Below are 23,969 nucleotides of genomic sequence, written 5' to 3' on the forward strand. Positions count from 1 at the left end.
TGAGTAAAAACCCTAAATATGTTTAGAACTACAAATGAGGAAGCTGCAGAGAGTGGCACACACAGTGAATAAGAACCAGATATTTGAGGACATACTCCTCCACTTTATGGACCCCATTGTTAATCCCCGTCATAACAGAGTCATTGTCAGTCCCTATCCCCAGGAGTTTTTATTTTTTAAGTCAACACTTCTCGAGGAAAGCCACAACAGCACGGGCTATATATTTGGCATCTCCTCCCTCCAACTCAACAAGCCCCAGAAATGTTAATACGATTGTCTGCTTGATGTCACCTTATCACAACCCCCAGGTACATAGAAACACTTACATCCGTGGACTCATCGAGGAGGCTGAAACGCTGGTCACCCACATCAGCGACCAACTTTTTCAGAAAGTATGGTGCTAAAACACCATTAATAATGTCTGTGCACTTTGTCCTGTGCATTTTGAAGTGGGTAGCAGCAGTAGAGTCTGAGAAAGCAGCTCTACACGCTTCTCTGATGTGATCACATGCCAGTGTAAGAGTATAGACTTTACGCCTGTCCCCTCGCCCTGCAGGGACGCTCTGCACACATCAACAGTCTCCCTCAAGCATCGTTACCCATCGCTCCACAAAAGCTGCGGCGCTATTAGCGCATACCACCGCTAACTAGCTAGCCATTTCACATCGGTTACACCAGCATGGAACAGTGTTCAGCGATAGCTAATGCCATGGTGGCCTCAGCCTTTTTTTGCAGAGTCTATTTAAAAAAAAAAAGAAATGTCAGCTTGTTTTGGGTGGAACTGTTATAAGGCTTTGCCTTCTGAGTATGTTTTAGAGTTTTCATGTGTTTTTATACATCACTAAGTTTGGCTTAGAAATCTTGCTGACAGTACAGGCAGTATGCCCTTGTATCATTTCCAATAAACGGCTTCAATTAGCCTTTGAATTCAGGGTTTGATTCCCACTCCTTTCTGTATTTCTGAGTGTACAGTTTAGACTGAGACATGATGAGCTTGCCAGCTTTTAACCAGGGCAAGGTGACCAGAAACATGACCAAATACAAACAGTGTAGCTATTCCCTCTGCAAGGCAATCAAACAAGCTAAGCGTTAGTATAGAGACAAAGTAGTGTCGCAATTCAATGGCTCAGACACAAGAGGTATGTGGCAGGGTCTACAGTCAATCACGGATTACAAAAAGAAAACCAGCCCCGTCGTGGACCAGGATGTCTTGCTCCCAGACAGACTAAATAACCTTTTTGCTCGCTTTGAGGACAATACAGTGCCACTGACACAGCCCGCTACCAAAACCTGCGGACTCTCCTTCACTGCAGCCGACATGAGTAAAACATTTAAACGTGTTAACCCTCGCAAGACTGCAGGCCCAGACGGCATCCCCAGCCTCGTCCTCAGAGCATGCACAGACCAGCTGGCTGGTGTGTTTACGGACATATTCAATCAATCCTTATCCCAGTCTGCTGTTCCCACATGCTTCAAGAGGGCCACCATTATTCCTGTTCCCAAGAAAGCTAAGGTAACTGAGCTAAACAACTACCTCCCCGTAGCACTCACTTCCGTCATTTTTTTATTATTATTATTTTTTTATTTCACCTTTATTTAACCAGGTAGGCTAGTTGAGAACAAGTTCTCATTTGCAACTGCGACCTGGCCAAAATAAAGCATAGCAGTGTGAACAGACAACACAGAGTTACACATGGAGTAAACAATTAACAAGTCAATAACACAGTAGAAAACAAAATGGGCCGTCTATATACAATGTGTGCAAAAGGCATGAGGAGGTAGGCGAATAATACAATTTTGCAGATTAACACTGGAGTGATAAATGATCAGATGGTCATGTACAGGTAGAGATATTGGTGTGCAAAAGAGCAGAAAAGTAAATAAATAAAAAACAGTATAAAAACAGTATGGGGATGAGGTAGGTGAAAATGGGTGGGCTATTTACCAATAGACTATGTACAGCTGCAGCGATCGATTAGCTGCTCGGATAGCTGACGTTTGAAGTTTGTGAGGGAGATAAAAGTCTCCAACTTCAGCGATTTTTGCAGTTCGTTCCAGTCACAGGCAGCAGAGTACTGGAACGAAAGGCGGCCAAATGAGGTGTTGGCTTTAGGGATGATCAGTGAGATACACCTGCTGGAGCGCGTGCTACGGATGGGTGTTGCCATCGTGACCAGTGAACTGAGATAAGGCGGAGCTTTACCTAGCATGGACTTGTAGATGACCTGGAGCCAGTGGGTCTGGCGACGAATATGTAGTGAGGGCCAGCCGACTAGAGCATACAAGTCGCAGTGGTGGGTGGTATACGGTGCTTTAGTGACAAAACGGATGGCACTGTGATAGACTGCATCCAGTTTGCTGAGTAGAGTGTTGGAAGCCATTTTGTAGATGACATCGCTGAAGTCGAGGATCGGTAGGATAGTCAGTTTTACTAGGGTAAGCTTGGCGGCGTGAGTGAAGGAGGCTTTGTTGCGGAATAGAAAGCCGACTCTTGATTTGATTTTCGATTGGAGATGTTTGATATGAGTCTGGAAGGAGAGTTTGCAGTCTAGCCAGACACCTAGGTACTTATAGGTGTCCACATATTCAAGGTCGGAACCATCCAGGGTGGCGATGCTAGTCGGGCATGCGGGTGCAGGCAGCGATCGGTTGAAAAGCATGCATTTGGTTTTACTCGCGTTTAAGAGCAGTTGGAGGCCACGGAAGGAGTGCTGTATGGCATTGAAGCTCGTTTGGAGGTTAGATAGCACAGTGTCCAATGACGGGCCAAAAGTATATAGAATGGTGTCGTCTGCGTAGAGGTGGATCAGGGAATCGCCCGCAGCAAGAGCAACATCATTGATATATAGAGAGAAAAGAGTCGGCCCGAGAATTGAACCCTGTGGCACCCCCACAGAGACTGCCAGAGGACCGGACAGCATGCCCTCCGATTTGACACACTGAACTCTGTCTGCAAAGTAATTGGTGAACCAGGCAAGGCAGTCATCCGAAAAACCGAGGCTATTGAGTCTGCCGATAAGAATATGGTGATTGACAGAGTCGAAAGCCTTGACGAGGTCGATGAAGACGGCTGCACAGTACTGTCTTTTATCGATGGCGGTTATGATATCGTTTAGTACCTTGAGTGTAGCTGAGGTGCACCCGTGACCGGCTCGGAAACCAGATTGCACAGCGGAGAAGGTACGGTGGGATTCGAGATGGTCAGTGACCTGTTTGTTGACTTGGCTTTCGAAGACCTTAGATAGGCAGGGCAGGATGGATATAGGTCTATAACAGTTTGGGTCCAGGGTGTCTCCCCCTTTGAAGAGGGGGATGACTGCGGCAGCTTTCCAATCCTTGGGGATCTCAGACGATATGAAAGAGAGGTTGAACAGGCTGGTAATAGGGGTTGCGACAATGGCGGCAGATAGTTTCAGAAATTGAGGGTCCAGATTGTCAAGCCCAGCTGATTTGTATGGGTCCAGGTTTTGCAGCTCTTTCAGAACATCTGCTATCTGGATTTGGGTAAAGGAGAACCTGGAGAGGCTTGGGCGAGGAGCTGCGGGGGGGGGCAGAGCTGTTGGCCGAGGTTGGAGTAGCCAGGCGGAAGGCATGGCCAACCGTTGAGAAGTGCTTATTGAAGTTTTCGATAATCATGGATTTATCGGTGTAGACCGTGTTACCTAGCCTCAGTGCAGTGGGCAGCTGGGAGGAGGTGCTCTTGTTCTCCATGGACTTCACAGTGTCCCAGAACTTTTTGGAGTTGGAGGTACAGGATGCAAACTTCTGCCTGAAGAAGCTGGCCTTAGCTTTCCTGACTGACTGCGTGTATTGGTTCCTGACTTCCCTGAACAGTTTCATATCACGGGGGCTATTCGATGCTATTGCAGTCCGCCACAGGATGTTTTTGTGCTGGTCGAGGGCAGTCAGGCCTGGAGTGAACCAAGGGCTGTATCTGTTCTTGGTTCTGCATTTTTTGAACGGAGCATGCTTATCTAAAATGGTGAGGAAGTTACTTTTAAAGAATGACCAGGCATCCTCAACTGACGGGATGAGGTCAATGTCCTTCCAGGATACCCGGGCCAGGTCGATTAGAAAGGCCTGCTCACATAAGTGTTTTAGTGAGCGTTTGACAGTGATGAGGGGTGGTCGTTTGACTGCGGCTCCGTGGCGGATACAGGCAATGAGGCAGTGGTCGCTGAGATCCTGGTTGAAGACAGCGGAGGCGTATTTGGAGGGCCAGTTGGTCAGGATGACGTCTATGAGGGTGTCCTTGTTTACAGAGTTAAGGTTGTACCTGGTGGGTTCCTTGATGATTTGAGTGAGATTGAGGGCATCTAGCTTAGATTGTAGGACTGCCGGGGTGTTAAGCATATCCCAGTTTAGGTCACATAACAGAACAAACTCTGAAGCTAGATGGGGGGCGATCAATTCACAAATGGTGTCCAGGGCACAGCTGGGAGCTGAGGGTGGTCGGTAGCAGGCGGAAACAGTGAGAGACTTATTTCTGGAGAGAGTAATTTTCAAAATTAGTAGTTCAAACTGTTTGGGTATGGACCTGGAAAGTATGACAATACTTTGCAGGCTATCTCTGCAGTAGACTGCGACTCCGCCCCCTTTGGCAGTTCTATCTTGACGGAAGATGTTATAGTTGGGTATGGAAATCTCTGAATTTTTGGTGGCCTTCCTGAGCCAGGATTCAGACACGGCAAGGACATCAGGGTTAGCAGAGTGTGCTAAAGCAGTGAGTAAAACAAACTTAGGGAGGAGGCTTCTGATGTTGACATGCATAAAACCAAGGCTTTTTCGATCACAGAAGTCAACAGATGAGGGTACCTGGGGACATGCAGGGCCTGGGTTTACCTCCACATCACCCGCGGAACAGAGAAGGAGTAGTATGAGGGTGCGGCTAAAGGCTATCAAAACTGGTCGCCTAGAGCGTTGGGGGCAGAGGATAAGAGGAGCAGGTTTCTGGGCATGGTAGAATATATTCAGGGCATAATGCGCAGACAGGGGTATGGTGGGGTGCGGGTACAGCGGAGGTAAGCCCAGGCACTGGGTGATGATGAGAGAGGTTGTATCTCTGGACATGCTGGTTGTAATGGGTGAGGTCACCGCATGTGTGGGAGGTGGGACAAAGGAGGTAACGGGTATGCAGAGTGGATCTAGGGGCTCCATTGTGAACTAAAACAATGATAACTAACCTGAACAACAGTATACAAGGCATATTGACATTTGAGAGAGACATACAGCGAGGCAAACAGTAATCACAGGTGTTGAATTGGGAAAGCTAGCTAAAAATAGTAGGCGAGGCTAATCAGCTAGCATAACAAACAGCAAGTAAAATGGCGTTGACTAGGCAACTGGGCCGACAGATAAAACAAACAAGCAGAATGGAGTACCGTGATTAATGGACAGTCCAGTGTGCGTCAGCTATGTAGCCAAGAGATCAGTGTCCAGGGGGAAGCGGTGGATGGGCAGGGAAGCTGGACTGGCGAGTGTTATCCAGGTTTAAAAAGAAACTAACAATGACTAAATAGCTTGTAGCTAGTTAACTGGTTAGCGTCTGGAGGTTCTTGAGTGAGTCATAAAAATAAAATTTAAATTAAAAGTAATAGCGATTCCGTATCACAGTGGGTGAGGCAGGTTTCCGGAAGGTATAAACAAAATAAAAATCAAAAGGAGATAGAAAGTAAATGGGTTCAGAGAGTGTTTGGGACGCGGTGTTTCAGACGGTTAGCAGGCCTGTGCTATCAAGCTTACAGTTCGTAGGCCCGCGCTAGACAAGCTAGCCATTAGCAGGCCGAATTAGCAAGCAGGGAGATAGCGAGGGCTAGAGAGTTAACCTTTGAGGGACGTCGCGATGGGGTGAGTCTGTTTATTCCTCTTCATGCGGTGACATCGACAGACCGGTCGTGGGCCCGGGTAATTGTAGCCCAGGAGTATGCTACAGGTGCTCTAGTACGCTAGGTGAGCTGGAGACACAGCGTTTCAGAAAGCTCGCGGGCCTTGGCCAGCAGATGGATCTTTGGCGATGTCGCAACGGAAAAGCCTGTTGAAACCACCTCGGACGATTATGTTGGCGGACCAGTCGTGATGGATCGGCGGGGCTCCGTGTCGGCAGTAAAGGGTCCAGGCCAATTGGCAAGAGAGGTAATGTTGGACCTCTTCGGCTAGTCGGGAGATGGACTTAGCTCGAGGCTAGCTCAAGGCTAACTGGTGCTTGCTTTGGGGCAGAGACTTTAGCCAGGAGTAGCCACACGGATTGCAGCTAGCTAGTTGCGATGATCCGGTGTAAAGGTTCAGAGCTTGCGGTAGGAATCCGGAGATGTGGTAGAGAAAAAGCAGTCTGATATGCTCTGGGTTGATGTCGCGCTGGTGTCCTAGTTAGCTGTGAAGACCGCTAGCAGTGGCTAACTGAGTACTAGCTAGTAGCTAGTTAGCTGGCTAGCTTCTGATGGGGGTTCCGGTTCTAAAGTATAGAAAAAGCAGATCCGTACCACATTTTGGGTGATGCGGGTTGCAGGAGAGTATATTCAGCCAATAGTTGGAAAGTGAGATTAAAATATGTACGAAATATATACAGAAAAAAAACGAGGAAAACTATATTTACACCAGACAGGACGGGACAAGACAAAACACACGTCTGACTGCTACGCCATCTTGGAGGACATCATGAAGTGCTTTGAGAGACTAGTCAAGGACCATATCTCCTCCACCCTAGACCCACTGCAATTTGCTTACCGCCCCAATAGGTCCACAGACGATGCAATCGCAACCACACTGCACACTGCCCTAACCCATCTGGACAAGAGGAATACCTATGTGAGAATGCTGTTCATCGACTACAGCTCAGCATTTAACACCATAGTACCCTCCATACTCGTCATCAAACTCAAGACCCTGGGTCTCGACCCCGCCCTGTGCAACTGGGTGCTGGACTTCCTGACGGGATGCCCCCTGGTAGTGAGGGTAGGTAACAACATCTCCACCCCACTGATCCTCAACACTCGGGCCCCACAAGGGTGCGTTCTGAGCCCTCTCCTGTATTCCCTGTTCACCCATGACTGTGTGGCCATGCTCGCCTCCAACTCAATCATCAAGTTTGTAGACGACACTACAGTGGTAGGCTTGATTACCAACAACGACCAGACGGCCTACAGGGAGGAGGTGAGGGCCCTCGGAGTGTGGTGTCAGGAAAATAACCTCACACTCAACGTCAACAAAACAAAGGAGATGATTGTGAACTTCAGGAAACAGCAGAGGGAGCACCCCACTATCCACATCGATGGGACAGTAGTGGAGAAGTAGTACGTTTTAAGTTCCTCTGCGTACACATCACGGACAAACTGAATTGGTCCACCCACACAGACAGTGTTGTGAAGAAGGCGCAGCAGCGCCTCTTCAACCTCAGGAGGCTGAAGAAACTCGGCTTGTCACCAAAAGCACTCACAAACTTCTACAGATGCACAATCGAGAGCATCCTGTCGGGCTGTATCACCGCCTGGTATAGAAACTGCTCCGCCCACAACTGTAAGACTCTCCGGAGGGTAGTGAGGTCTGCACAACGCATCACCGGGGGCAAACTACCTGCCGTCCAGGACACCTACACCACCCTCAAACCTTTACTGCCCATGATATCAGCGAGGATATGGCAGGCAGATAGCCTAGCGTAGAGCTTTGGCCCAGTAATCAAAAGGTCATTGTTTTGGCTCACTGAGCAGACTAGGTGAATAATCTTCTGTTGTGCCCAAGAGCAAAGAACTTAATCCTAGTCGCTCTGGATGAGAGCATCTGCTAAATTACTTAAATGTAAATACGGGTTCCACATTTGGACCATTGGAGGGATGCAAATGGCTGCCCTCCAGATCGCAAGGCATTATTGTGAAATATTGGAGTATGGGCATGCCATCTTGATTCCCAGTTACATTGTTTTCAATTTTGCGCCAGTTAGAGATTGTGTGAGCAATAATAGGACCAAAGCGTAGTTTACATTGTTCAATGGATATATCAGTGAAGACCACCTCTTCCAGGGCAATAGGAGACACCAAATGTCTCTCTATACTCTGCCAGGGTAGCGGTAGAATCATGTCTATACCAATTTAGGATGGGAAGAAGCTCTAGTAGCTGGAAATACAACTTTAAATTTGGTACCGATAATCCTATGTCTTTCTCTTTTTGTAAATTTGTGAGTTTTATCCAGAATTGCTTACCTTGCCATATAAATTTCAAAACCGCACTATGAATTTTCCCCCCCGATAGCCAGAAGGGGTAGACAAGGGAAGTATTGAACTATAGAAATTCAGCTGTGGCAATATATTAATTTTAACAATAGATTATATATTGATATTCTGCCAGTTAAAGTAACTGGGACGTTAGTCCATCTACTGTTAAAGTTTCTGGCAATGATTTTAGGATATTTAAGGAAGGAAATATATCTATTCCCAAATATTTCAAATGGTAAACGATTGGGATTCCATAAGTAGAGATAGGGTCTTGAGAGGCAGGGTCTTGAGAGGCAGTAGGGCCGATTTGGTTAGGTTCATTGTATAACTTGAGATGGAGCTGAATTAGTCTATGATCATGAATGTCTTTGGGAGGGATTGAGAAACATGTTCTAGATAAAGTAAGATATATCGTTTTAATGAGATGACGTGATCTGTAGAATTGAGAGATATTGGTGTAATTTATTTCGATTGTTGAAATGCCTTTGCCAGAGAACTTGCCTGCTACTTCTAGTTCTTCTGAATGGAAAAGAGCAGGTATTGCCTGTTATTACTATGGCTGAGGAACTGGCATTTAGTACTTAAATAATATTAAGGATATTGATGCCAAGTCCCATATGTTCCAACGTCGATCAAAGATATGACCATTATAGTCTATCAAAATCTTTTTCTGCTTTGAGGTATGAACTGCCCAAGGAGCTTTGGTTTCTGATGAAGCATGTAGGATATGTAATAGATGACGGAGGTTATCTGAGGATAGTTTAACAGGTCCAGATGTACCAATTTAGTTAAGCATGTTTCGAGAGGTGATCAAAGAATTGTAGAAAATAGTTTAATATCTGTGATTATAAAGGATAGTGGGCGATAGTTAGAGCACTGGGTGGCGTCCTTAACTTTTTTAATTTAGTGCTGTATTTACATCCCTTCCAAATGAAGAGAGTAGTCGCTACCTGATCTGAAAAAAGTTTTTGTTGAGAACGTATTGTTGCAGAAAATCTGCAACATATTCTTACATTTAAAATAGATCAAGCAATGGGAAAAACAAATCTACATCACATTATTTTTGCACATATTCATACACTAATTGTTTCATAATTCACCCACAGACATTACATATGCATAGAAAGACACATTGTTTTATTTTATTAATGATTAATAAGAGTGATGTGATGGGGTAGATCCTCATGAAGGACCTCTGGGCACAGAAGGCGATCTGGAGCGTAGTTGTCACGCCCTGGTCATAGAGAGGCCTTTATTCTCTATTTTGGTTAGGCCAGGGTGCGACTAGTGTGGGCATTCTAGTTTCTTTATTTCTATGTTTTCTATTTCTTTTTTTTGGCCAAGTGTGGTTCTCAATCAGAGGCAGCTGTCTATCGGCAGCCTTTTTCCCCACCTGTGTTTTGTGGGTAGTTGTTTTCTGTATGGTTGATTTGCCTTACAGAACTGTTTGTGTTTTCTTATTATGTTAGAGTGTTTTGAGTCATAAAAAATCATGAACACTTACCATGCTGCGCTTTGGTCCGATCCTCATTCTGACAAGAGACGTGACAGTAGTGGGTTTCTTGATTAGTGAGTGGTGTGATGGGTCAAATCTGCAATGAAGAGAGGACATTCCTGAAGAAAAAACTGTGGAATCAGCTGGCTAAAAGTATTCCCATGGTACTAGTTGAGGTTTGTGTCAGTTATACCTTAGATATGTCTACAGAAAAGAGCAAATTGCTCAGTACATACTTCTCATCCTTCTCCACCATTTTAGGACTTTCCAGAGGGCCCACAACACATTGAACTCCTGAGTTTTCTGGATTTTTATGACACTTACTGTAAGCATAAAAAAATGATAAAATACATTTATGATTGGCATAATGTGGATATGCAAGACAGAACAGTAACGTACAGAAATATCTTCAACAGAATCTACAAAAAATATCTCATTGCCTCCCCCATTTCTCCTTCACCCAAATCCAGATAGCTGGACCCCTACAAATCAGCTGGGCTAGACAATCTGGACCCTCACTTTCTAAAAATTATCCACCACAGTTGTTGCATCCCCTATTACTAGCCTGTTCAACCTCTCTTTCGTATCGTCTGAGATCCCCAGAGATTGCAAAGCTACCGCGGTTGTCCCCCTCTTCAAAGGGGGAGACACTCTAGACCCAAACTGTTACAGACCTATGTCTATCCTACACCTGGCTATCAGCAGAGCCTTGTCTGGCAGCGAAACAGTTAATTCAGCCTCATTTACTGCCTTTTAAAAAAACATAGTTGATATGGCTGAATTGTTTAAACAAATGTGGTTTCTACTGACAATTTACATGTACAAACTATGGCATAATGGAATGATGAACAGATAAGAGGCAATTTGTAATTTCGATTAAGACATTGTCATGACGTTGGCCTGGGGGTAGGTTTATGACAGTCATAAATACCTACCCCCCCCCTTTTCCTCTCTCTACCCTACTGATGTTACATTTGCAAAACCCTTGGTGAACATAGAGATTCTGGGAACATCAGAAGGTGGGGGAAATGAACTATATTCTGGTAATCCGACCAATTGTACATATGCGGTGGTACTTAATGAATATGATGTCAGTTGGGTTGTCATCTGAGACATTCTCATCAATGATAAAATGACATAAACTCTACAGTGGAAAGTCTACACATCAGAGTTATCGGATTCACATGGAATTGTTGTTCAATTTAAATGTTTGAATATGAAATTATTCGTGATGGGATGAAATGTGATTTTAGCTTCTAAAATGTGAGATTTGGGTTTTCATAAGGTAGGGCTCTGCTCAATCAGTGGCCCGCCCCTGTGAAGGGACATGGGCTATAAAAACTTTCAAACACGCCCTCCTCTCCCTTCCTGTATAAAGCCTTGACGACGATATAACCTCCTGTTCCGAGGATGTGAGGACGACGGTCCGATGTCAGAATGGTTCAGATAATGACTACAGAACGAAGCCAACATCAGCGTGAGCTTTGGTTGCGAATGGTATGAACTTTGAACTCTTATTCACTCTTACGTCCTAGCCGTTGAGTTAGCAACAGCAGCTGCAAACGCAGGTTAGGAAGGAACAGACAGAGTATTCCATCTAAATCAAATCAAATTTATTTGTCACATACACACACAACAACATTACTACAACGTATCCAATCTACCAGTAGAGACATTCTTCAAAGGACAAAGGACTCGGTTGGGCAACACGGCCTTCCATCTACCACCAACCTACCGAAGCGCAGCTCAGAGTAAATATTTATTGCATTTTCCTTTTCCAAATGAGCGTTAATTTAGAATGCATAAGATACTGTATTTATGATAGCACAGCGTATTCCCTTTGTTCCTCAGTCTTCCCACTCTTTCACTCAAACCCAGCCCTTTGCTTTTCTGTAACCAGCTGTCATATCTGTTCCGCCCGCTAGGGACGTATTCCTTCATGACTTAATTTGTAATCACGTTAATGATTTAATTATGTGTATGTGTAATTCTGTGTGATTAGTTATGTATTTAGTAAATAAATAATTAAACCCAATTTTGTATTGCTGATTCCACTTGTTAGCCAGGGTTCATGCAGATAACCAAGAATTTACAACTTTCAGATGAGACTGAATTAAGATGATGATTAATATTGACTGCTATTGATGTAAAATATTACTAGGTCTTTATGAGTTTGTTCAGAAGATAACAGCTCTATAAATATTATTTAGTGGTGCCCCGACTCTAGTTAATTACATTTACATGATTAGCTCAATCAGGTAATATTAACTATGGATAAATTATTTTATAGAATAGCATGTCACATCACTTAATCCGGCATAGCCAAAGACACAACAACATTAATGAGTGAGCTAAGACTGACGTAGTCAATATAACTATTTGTTTAGCATTTTTGAAATGTACAGTGACAGAATTTAGAACATGGGCCGTTCTTATAGTATTCTCCCTGTAAACCAAGTCAGAACCGTATGATAAATAAAGGGGGCATATAAGCAGACAATGAAAGCTCTTACAATTATTATATACACTGCTCAAAAAAATAAAGGGAACACTAAAATAACACATCCTAGATTTGAATGAATGAAATATTCTTATTCAATACTTTTTTCTTTACATAGGTGAATGTGCTGACAACAAAATCACACAAAAATTATCAATGGAAATCCAATTGATCAACCCATGGAGGTCTGGATTTGGAGTCACACTCAACATTAAAGTGGAAAACCACACTACAGGCTGATCCAACTTTGATGTAATGTCCTTAAAACAAGTCAAAATGAGGCTCAGTAGTGTGTGTGGCCTCCACGTGCCTGTATGACCTCCCTACAATGCCTAGGCATGCTCCTGATGAGGTGGCGGATAGTCTCCTGAGAGATCTCCTCCCAGACCTGGACTAAAGCATCCGCCAACTCCTGGACAGTCTGTGGTGCAACGTGGCGTTGGTGGATGGAGCGAGACATGATGTCCCAGATGTGCTCAATTGGATTCAGATCAGGGGAATGGGCGGGCCAGTCCATAGCATCAATGCCTTCCTCTTGCAGGAACTGCTGACACACTACAGCCACATGAGGTCTAGCATTGTCTTGCATTAGGAGGAACCCAGGGCCAACCGCACCAGCATATGGTCTCACAAGGGGTCTGAGGATCTCATCTCAGTACCTGATGGCAGTTAGGCTACCTCTGGCGTGCACATGGAGGGCTGTGCGGCCCCCCAAAGAAATGCCACCCCACACCATGACTGACCCACCGCAAAACCGGTCATGCTGGAGGATGTTGCAGGCAGCAGAACGTTCTCCACAGCGTCTCCAGACTCTGTCACGTCTGTTACATGTGCTCAGTGTGAACCTGCTTTCATCTGTGAAGAGCACAGGGCGCCAGTGGCGAATTTGCCAATCTTGGTGTTCTCTGACAAATGCCAAACGTCCTGCACGGTGTTGGGCTGTAAGCACAACCCCCATCTGTGTATGTCGGGCCCTCATACCACCCTCATGGAGTCTGTTTCTGACTGTTTGAGCAGACACGTGCACATTTGTGGCCTGCTGGAGGTAATTTTGCAGGGCTCTGGCGGTGCTCCTCCTGCTCCTCCTTGCACAAAGGCGGAGGTAGCGGTCCTGCTGCTGGGTTGTTGCCCTCCTATGGCCTCCTCCACGTCTCCTGATGTACTGGCCTGTGTCCTGGTAGCACCTCCATGCTCTGGACACTACGCTGACAGATACAGCAAACCTTCTTGCCACAGCTCGCATTGATGCTCCATCCTGGATGAGCAGCACTACCTGAGCCACTTGTGTGGGTTTTAGACTCCGTCTCATCCTACCACTAGAGTGAAAGCACCGCCAGCATTCAAAAGTGACCAAAACATCAGCCAGGAAGCATAGGAACTGAGAAGTGGTCTGTGGTCACCACCTGCAGAACCACTCCTTTATTGGGGGTGTCTTGCTAATTTCCTATCATTTCCACCTGTTGTCTCTTCCATTTGCACAACAGCATGTGAAATGTATTGTCAATCAGTGTTGCTTCCTAAGTGGACAGTTTGATTTCACAGAAGTGTGATTGACTTTGACTTACATTGTGTTGTTTAAGTGTTCCCTTTATTTTTTTGAGCAGTTTATAATGATGACATTTATCTAAAACAGGCTATATGCTAAATGTGCACCACCAACTCAGAACAGTAGGCTGAGTTATGAGGGGGAAAGGGATCAAATTATTAGGGTGAGGCACATGGGTTACTAACAGCTTACTACACAACATACACTTAGTATTACTTTCTTAGCTACAGTCTACATCTCTCTCTAGCATATCACATAATTTATGCAGCATTATACAATACATTTTTGGACTCACATGGTTGTGCTGTGCTTACTTGAATAGGAATGTGGCACACCGATCCTTCTTGTGGTCAAATTCTGTCATGAAACTTTGTCATCAAAGTCTGTTATTCTCTGGATTTATTGTGCTTTCAAGACAACTTGGAACTCAGAAGAAAATATAGTTGAATCATGACTTCAGTGATCTTCAGGTCGGAGCTCTAGAAAGAGGCCAGAGTTCCCGGCTTGGAACTCCGATTTGGATGACAGTTCAAAGCGTATTTTCCCAGTTGGAGGTCGTTTGGAAGTCATGCTTGATTGACAGCATGGCCAATGTATTCCACCTTTTCTGCCCTGTTGCATGTGAATATTTATCCTTTGAAGCTTGGAAAAGACCCTTAAACACAGATTTGGACCACACACACTCTCCACCGAATAGCTGGCAGGGGAAGTAAAATAGTGATTGCTTTGCAACGCCTGCGGTTAGCCACTGATTCCTTACAAACCACTCATTCGTGAATTTGCGAATTACAACTTGTGTAATGTTTATGCCCAATCGCCGATGAGCACTGATTATCTATCATTTCTCTTCAAATCAAGTCAAATCAAATTGTATTTGTCACATACACATGGTTAGCAGATGTTATTGCAAATGTAGTGAAATGCTTGTGCTTCTAGTTCCGACAGTGCAGCAATATCTAAAATGAATATCTACCATTTCCACAACAAATATCTAATACACACAAATCTAAGTAAAGGAATGGAATAAGAAAAAATATATAAATATAAATATATGGATGATCAATGTCAGAGTGGCATGGCTAAGATGCAATAGATAGTATAGAATACAGAAAACATATGAGATGAGTAATGCCAGATATGTAAAATTAAAGTGGCATTATTAAAGTGACTAGTTTTCCATTTATTAAAGTGGTCAATGATTTCAAGTCAGTATGTAGGCAGCAGCCTCTCTGTGCTAGTGATGGCTGTTTAACAGTCTGATGGCCTTGAGATAGAAGCTGTTTTTCAGTCTCTCGGTCCCAGCTTTGATGCACCTGTACTGACCTCGCCTTCTGGATGGTTGCGGGGTGAACAGGCAGTGGCTCGGATGGTTGTTGTCCTTGAGGATCTTTTTGGCCTTCCTGTGACATCGGGTCTTGTCATGGAGGGCAGGTAGTTTGCCCCCAGTGATGTGTTGTGCAGACCACACCACCCTCTTGAGAGCCCTGTAGTTGTCGGCGCTGCAGTTGCCGTACCAGGCGGTGATACAGCCTGACAGGATGCTCTCAATTGTGTTATTTGTAAATGTTTGTGAGGGTTTTAGGTGACAAGCCAAATTTCTTCAGCCTCCTGAGTTTGAAGAGGCTACTTGAATGAGTAGGTGTATCCAAACTTTTGACTGGTACTGTACATTCCAGCACCATTCCTGCTGAGTCACTGATTGATCACAAGGCAGGTATTCTGTCCAATCTACAGTACAGCCTCCTCCACAGCTGACAAGGCTCAGCAGAAGTACTATTTTAGATGGGTGTTTTATAATAATAATTTGTGTATGTTTTTCTATACAATTGTTCTCAGTGATTTGATCTTCAGAAACATGGCTAGTTGAATACACTGACTGTAAGTCTCTCTGGATAAGAGCGTCTGGCCTGCTAAATGACCAACATTTTAATGTAAGACGAGAACATCAAACTAAAAGAAACTCTCAGAAATATATGGTTTTTTGTTTGTTTATTAAACAAAAGGATTGTAGTTTCTGTTTTCACTGGTATGACTACTGCAATCTTTTAATGGATTCTCAACAATCTAAAGAGCAGTGTGGAAGTAGGGTGTGGATGTCTGAGCTTTGAGAACCTCTTATTGGTCGCTTTAATGAAACTCAGATTAAGTAGCAGCAACAAGGAGATCACCTTCAGAGTTTTTGTAATGGAGTGCAAATATCTATATTAAGAACCTTCCTGTAAAACCTCTTATAAAGTGGCCAAGCAAGAATGTTTCCAAAATGTGCCAAAATATTTCTAAAGAATATTCAAAAAATGTAGGTGCATCATTGATTGTACTGAGATTTTAATTGACTGACCTACTAATCTGAACTCTATAACATTTTTGTCCCTTCCATGGGGATCTGGAAAATGGAAATTAAATAGACTACTGTTGCATTGCAACTGTCTACTATTCCCTTGCTCCTGGTTTTAATGAACTTGTGTTTTTAATAATTAGCTCTGAGAATCTCACCTCATTATACAAAAAAAGTGGTATAGTATGGCTATGTTAGTTATCCTTATTTATCAAATAATCCCTCAAGTAACATTTCCACTGTGTAGCATTCCCTGATACAAGTGACAATTCGGTTTGTTGGTGAGATGAAAGGATGAGGGCCTGTTACTGCTGCTTGAAGTGTTGCTAACCCAGTAGAGGGAGTGCTTCCTCTTCTTCTCATTTCGTTCAGGAGTGAATGAACTGTTTCACCATTGACAGATATGCTTACTGGAGGACAGATGTATGAGAGGTTAATGGGGGTTTATTAGTGATTAGAGTTATCTTGGTCGGATCATGGTGGATGAAATTGCTTAATCAATGTTTGCACAACATTTTGTGCAAATGTTTGCATAATCAAAAGGTCAACATGTTAAGGTAGAATGAAGACAGAAGAAATGATGAAGCAGTAAGTTACATTTTAAATCATCACAATTTCATGTTTTAACGTGTTTAATCCCTTGCTGTTTAAGCAGACCTCTGTACTTGGTGCAAATGCTTAGTAAATCTGGCTCCATGTGTTTTGATCGTACACCTTGGTAGTGTAAGATATACAAAACGATTTATTTTTAAAGGAAAGATCCATTGTGCTACCAAGAGGACGTCAGGTCGCATACTGATTGTAAAACGGTATAAACATTTAACTGGTTTTATTCTTGTTATCGAACCAGATCAGGGCCAACCCTAGCCTTTTTGGGGCCCTAAGCGAGATTTGGTTGGAGGGCACACTCACCTCGCTGTCAACCCATTTGAGGGGTGAACACTTGGCGGCGAAAATAAGAAATATATATTTTAGAGTACATTTCCTGCAGTTCTACAAATTTTGCCAAGAGTACAACATGTTATAGTTTTAAAGAATGTTTTTTTGCAATTCTACACATTTTCCCATTAGATAGTGAGATAATGTAACCATTTTAAAACCAAGCTCATTTTGCCATGGGGTTGAGAGAACGTTTTACAGTTTTCTGCAAATTTCCTGCATATCTACAGATTTTGCCAAAACAAATGCCATTTTCATATGATATCTGAGTGACTAACTAAATCAATGTGGGCCCCCTAGAGGACTGGGCAAGTGCCCTGCATGCCGATCATTAATTTGGCCATGATTACTACAAGCTGGCTAGACAGCTTACCTAGCAATATTTTAAAAATGCTGACATGAGGTTGTGTATTCTACTATTCTATCTCTCAATAGTTAGTTGAGACCCCGACTGAGTTATAAAAAAAAAAATCAAGTTGGGGGCCCCCCCTACCGGCCTCGGGGCCCTAAGCAGCCGTTTATGTCACTTATTGGTAGGGCTGGCCCTAAAAAAGATAATTACCAAAATATGACATTTATTCTAGATGGTTGTAAACTGGTAATCTGACGTCTCTGAAACACAAACAGCCAGATCATCATCTTCAAAACAAATGTAAAATCGTTCCACCTCTGTAGCTGCGAAACCTGGATAACCACACAACCCCTAATCAATAAAATATAAGTCTTCATGAACTACTACCTACGTTACATACTGAGGATATGGTGGCAAGATAAATGAACCAACCATGACCTGGAAGAAAACGAAAAACAACAGGCCATAAGCAGTCTGATCAGGAGCAGGAGATGGATTGGACAAACACTCAGGAAAAACACAATGAAACTCACAAGGAAACCCCACAAAGGAAAAAGAAAAGTAAAGCGGGGATCTCCTGGCAAGAGGAAAAAGCCCTTGTACAGAAGAGAGTAATGTGGAGAGCCATGGTGGATGCCCTATGCTCCCAAGCGGGCCAAGAGGTTTAAGTAAGTAAGTCAATCTGACGTCTCTACAACCAAAAAAGACATTTACAACCAGAAATAACTTAATTATCATGTTCAATGGCATTTTTTTACTGCTCTGTATACTGTAGCTGTCTGCACTGTACTTTACACTGCTTAGGCTGTGTCACGAGAGAAGTGGGAGTTGGAGGAGGTACAAGGCAACTCGTCAGTCATGCAAAAAAGTCCAGCTCTAACAATGACTGAGAGTAACACCAGGAGGTCTTAGCCACATGTCCAATACCCATATTTTTGAATCGTTCTCCATTAAAATGTCACGAGTGAAATGTCACCGTCCCTTTATTGTTTTGTTGCCGTCTCTGGACGTGCCTGTCTTCATTGCACCCCCTCGGTTGATGAGCGACTATTGATCTGCAAAGGGTTAGAGTTGTCCATGTCACTCTTGTCTGTCACTGTGTTCTCAATGTGTCCAGAGGTGCCATACAGAAACGCGGGGGTGCTAAGATTACACCCCATATATACATGTGATCTAAATGACTTAATGAGGGGACAACACTCTTGGATATTAGATGGCTATAACTTAGCAGTAGGTTTCAAATGTGTAAATATAACCGGCCGCAGCGTGGTAGCTCGGCATATAGTGCTGCCTCCCTTAACTTGCGTCTGACTGGGCTTGAACCAGTCAATACATGTGAACGCCCACTTGACAACATGTGAACCGATTGAGCTGTACAAAGAGATCCAATTGGATAGCTCCATTGGCATTTAAAGCAAGCTGTGGAGTGAGTTTACAGTTTGATCTTAGCTCAGTTACATAAAGCTGTGTCTCGTGCTATTACAATATATTCAATGTGCTATTACAATGGAATTCAATTGTAGAGTTTAATATTTTTGTGCCACATAGTGGACTTGAACTTGAACCTGTCTTCCCCTAAAGTTATCTCAGTGATGGTCTGTGCTTAAAGTTACTGTGAATGAAAGGTGCCATGCCCATTGTCGTAGCCCCTCACTTGAATCCACCTGTAGGATACACATGTACAAGATATAAGCTAGCTTATATAAGACATTGAATTTGAATGTATTGGTTGCAAATATGTGCACTGTAGCTCTCTTGACAATACACCTGATGTGTTAGCTTGTATTTATATGAGATGCTTTTCATCATTGTATGAGTTATATTGTATTAAGTGTGTTTTATGAATAAACAAATGCAGTGACATTTTTCAACCTCTTTAAAACTTTGTTGAAAACTTTTCATTTTTTCACTCCTCTCTGAGCAGCCTCCTCTCGCCCTCTAATCTGCTCTGTTCCTCCTTCTCCCATTTCCTCTTCCTTCTCACCCTTCACTCTTCTGTCCCTCAAGGCTCCTTCTCTCTTCTCTCTCTCCTACACTCCCTCTGTCCCTCACTGCTTTCTCTTTCCCCTCTTTTCCAATCTCTTGCCTCTCTCCCCTCCTCTCTCACTATTCTCTCTTCTCTCATTCAACCTCCTTTACCCTGTCGTCTCTCTTCTCTCATTCAACCTCCTTTACCCTGTCGTCTCTCTCTTCTCTCATTCAACCTCCTTTACCCTGTCGTCTCTCTCTTCTCTCATTCAACCTCCTTTACCCTGTCGTCTCTCTCTTCTCTCATTCAACCTCCTTTACCCTGTCATCTCTCTTTCTCTCATTCAACCTCCTTTACCCTGTCGTCTCTCTCTTCTCTCATTCAACCTCCTTTACCCTGTCATCTCTCTCTTCTCTCATTCAACCTCCTTTACCCTGTCGTCTCTCTTCTCTCATTCAACCTCCTTTACCCTGTCATCTCTCTTCTCTCATTCAACCTCCTTTACCCTGTCGTCTCTCTTTTCTCTCATTCAACCTCCTTTACCCTGTCGTCTCTCTTCTCTCATTCAACCTCCTTTACCCTGTCGTCTCTCTTCTCTCATTCAACCTCCTTTACCCTGTCGTCTCTCTCTTCTCTCATTCAACCTCCTTTACCCTGTCATCTCTCTCTTCTCTCATTCAACCTCCTTTACCCTGTCGTCTCTCTCTTCTCTCATTCAACCTCCTTTACCCTGTCATCTCTCTCTTCTCTCATTCAACCTCCTTTACCCTGTCATCTCTTTGCTTCCCCTTTTACAGTTGTGTGCCTCTCTCCCCTCCTGGGCTTTTATGGTGGCCTGGGCTCCCTTCTTCTCTCTTCCTTCCCTCAATGCTCCTTCTTTCTCTTCTTGCTCACCTACACTCCCCTTTTCCTTCCCCCTTTCTCTTTCTTTTTGCCTGTTTTTTGGCTCGGGTGGTTGATGTCCATGGGTAACCAGGTGAAGAAGCCGGATGTGGAGGTCCTGGGCTGGCGTGGTTACATGTGGTCTGCTGTTGTGAGGCCGGTTGGACATACTGCCAAATTCTGAAAATGTATGTTGCAGGAGGCTTATAGTAGAGAAATTGAATTAACATTCAATTCTATGGCAACAGTCAGCATACCAATTGCACACTCCCTTAAAATGTGAGTCATCTGTGATATTATGCTTTGCGACAAAACGGCACAATTTAGAATGGCTTTTTATTGTCCCCAGCACAAGGTGCAACTGTGTAATGACCAGCTTCTGGTTATGCCACACCTGTCAAGTGGATGGATTATCTTGGAAAAGGAGAAGTGTTCACTAACAGGGATGTAAAAAAAATTGGTGCACAAAATTTGAGAGAAATAAGCTTTCATACATATGGAACATTTCTGGGATGTTTTATTTCAGCTCATGAAACATGGGACCAACACTTTACATGTTGTGTTTATATTTTTGTTCAGTATATTAGACTGCACTGTGTTCATCTCACCTTTCATTACATAACACACAGTCATGAGATTTCTTGCCATAGGACATATGTCAGGATAAGGGTCTGTATGACTATTATGTCACAGGATCTGCTGAGAGAAGGACTTGGTTGAGGTCATATGGCTTATGGTTTATGATGGCAATGCACAACATTAAAGGGATTATGTGAAAGGGCTCAATAAATATGCATCCTGCTGATATTGTTTTTCCCAAATTAAAATAAACCTATGAGCTTCACCTTATTAAATATTACAATATAGTCATATTCTAAGTCGTATTATGCATTATAACCACATCATTGAATGTATATATGCAGGCTGAAAATATTGTCAAAAGACCTGTGCCACCAATATATCCTGAGGAAAACAGAGCGCATGACACCTCACTGCTCTCCAGGTTGGCCACAGCTGTCGGTGGTGATTCTGTTATGTGACATCAAGACAGAGCAGCGGAGCGGAGCGGAGAAGTGGCCAGGCCTCCATTCAAATGAATATCAATCATGCAAAACGCCCCTCCCCTCGAACGCCCCGCTGTCTGTGATTGGTTCAGTGGGGACGAACTTGCCAGCGCCGGCGAAAGCTGTTGTATCAATGTCCATTCACTGACCGTAGGTGTCAGCGGGGACAACAATAACGCTACATACCTAATGTCCGCTGTCCCTTCCGTGGTTCCTGAATAGACAAAATACTATTCTGAAAGTAGCTTTGGACGTGACCAGTAGCCAGCTCATGCCAATATGCTGGCCAAGGGATTTTAAAGAACAGTATAAATGTTTTAATTAAAGTGAATCCAATTTTATTGCAACCTCTCCAAAGAAGATACATCTCAGCAATTGGAATATATATTTTTTTATGTTGGGGGGGGGGGGGTCAGAAGACATTTTAGCAAGACCAAAATACTTTTTTTTTTTATTAAAAAATGAATCAGCCAAGGATGCTGCTCACATGTTTGGCGGCCTATATCTGCTTGAGTAAGTATGCATTTTATTATCATATGTATGCGGTTATATGGGTTTGTTGTTTTTGCACTACAACTTTGATGGAGTGGGGGACTGGGGACCTATTGATGGCCTACAATGGTTCAGCGGTTCATTCTTCTGTCTATGTGTTTAATAAATTAGGACGTAACAGTTGGCCTATAATTCATGGAAACGGCATAATGTCGAATCGAAATAATGTTTTGTTCATTGTTTAGCTTGTCTCATTGAACAACATCTGGTTATGCTGTTTAAATAAGCCGTGTGTAAGCATATGCATTTTCTTTATGTCGGCTCTACATTTCCTTAGACAAAGTATTTTCTCTCTTGATTTAAAATAAGATGCTATTACACGTAGATATAAAACATTATCTATTCATGTATGGTTAATCCTTTTCAGGATAAAATGTAATATGTTCCTTTTCAGAGAACATTGAATACACACGTGTGTGCTCCTTATTTTGGAGCTAAGGTAGGCCTATGTGATAATATGCAAACGTTTTCGATACAACCTTTCCCTCTCAGTTATAGGCCTACAAAATCATTTGATCGCTTCCCCTTCCATCCATTGCTGACGTAGAGTTCATCTTCCAACTCCAACTTCAAAAGAAGAGGCTATTTTTTGCTACCTTTTTTCAAGTCAATCGATAAATATCGAGACCAAATCTGGTGATATCAAATGAGTTGAAGAGACCAAGGGTAGTTTGATTAGGCCCATATATAATTTGCCTAACACGTACACCACATTGGAATTACAGATAGGAACAACTCTCCTCAACACTAAAATGTGATGATCAAATCAAAGTCAAGTTAATTTCAGCTCCTTTTAGAACAATACCAAAAAAATCATCTGCCTCTTAAAAATGTCCCCCCAAGTTTGTAACACACAAACACATTAATAGGCCTAACAACTCATACGAAGACTTCATATAAAGAAACTAAGATAAAGCATTTAATATGATTTAGAAAGTTAAGGCCTAACTTAAAATAGGCCCTAGGCCCAGTGTGTTGGGGTCCTTTGTATTGTAATCAAATCTGGCAACATATAGTATCCAGTCTAAACAACAACTCAGTGAAGGAGCAGAACAGAAGGTGTGTGGGAGAGTTGGACTAGAGAAAGGGGCTGTTGTGACCTAGGGTGGTGGGGTAGGGTGGGGGACTTAACCTTTGGGGTCCCCTTCTGGTCAATGGAGTGGTTGGTAATGGGGGAACAAGAAAAGCCAGGGAGACAATGGCCAGGCACCTCACCCCGCCCCAGTAGTGACCTGACCCTCACACACCCTCATCTCCATAACACTGGCCCCACTCCCTCTCTGTGAGTCTGGACCAGAGACCTTATTAAAAATGGTGTGTGTGTGTGTGTCCGTCAAGGGTAATCCTCCCACAGCTGCCTGGGACCATGTCCACATCACATATCCCCCCCCCCACACACACACCATCCAGAGGTACCTAGATATAGGGATGGGACCATAGGACCCCTCCAAGTCCAACAAGACCCTCAATTGGTATAATCCACACAGGGACAATAACCCTGTGCTGGGCCACTGCTCCATCCCTCCATCCAGCATTAAAGGAGGGAAACATCTCTATCCTCTGGGCTTATGGTAATACATGGCAGATCTCCCCTGCTGAAGATACAATTATGGGGGCCAACGTGACAGGCCTATCGCAGCACAGATCTGACAGAGCTAATCCCACCCCATAACCCATGCATGCAGGGCGACTCGTGGGAAACCTGACACAGAGACACTGATAGCGTGCTGATGACATGGTGTGTGGGTTTTCTTCCACTGTGTTGTGTAAAGCAGATGTAGAACCAGTGTCACTAATCTCTTAAAGGGATGTTCCGCTCAAAATACAACCTACCGTTATTTTTAAGATCAATTCGGAATGGAAGTGGATGATATTAGCATATCGCAATCCATAAATATGTAGGATCTTAATTTGAGCCATTTTGCTATGGCAGGAAAAGAATCCTGCAGCAACAGGAAATGTAGATTATAATCAATGGACATTGTTGTAGGGGTTGATACATTTTTCATTAGGGAAAATCAAGTCTGAAATTTCTAAATGGAAATCACAAACTTCAGAAAACTTTTTAAACCGTCAAATAAACTACAAGTTTTAAATGTCCTGAATTGCAGGAAAGTTTTCCTGCAACAGG

The sequence above is a fragment of the Oncorhynchus gorbuscha genome, linkage group LG09, assembly GCF_021184085.1.
Source record: "Oncorhynchus gorbuscha isolate QuinsamMale2020 ecotype Even-year linkage group LG09, OgorEven_v1.0, whole genome shotgun sequence".
In the NCBI taxonomy this organism is placed as follows: domain Eukaryota; kingdom Metazoa; phylum Chordata; class Actinopteri; order Salmoniformes; family Salmonidae; genus Oncorhynchus; species Oncorhynchus gorbuscha.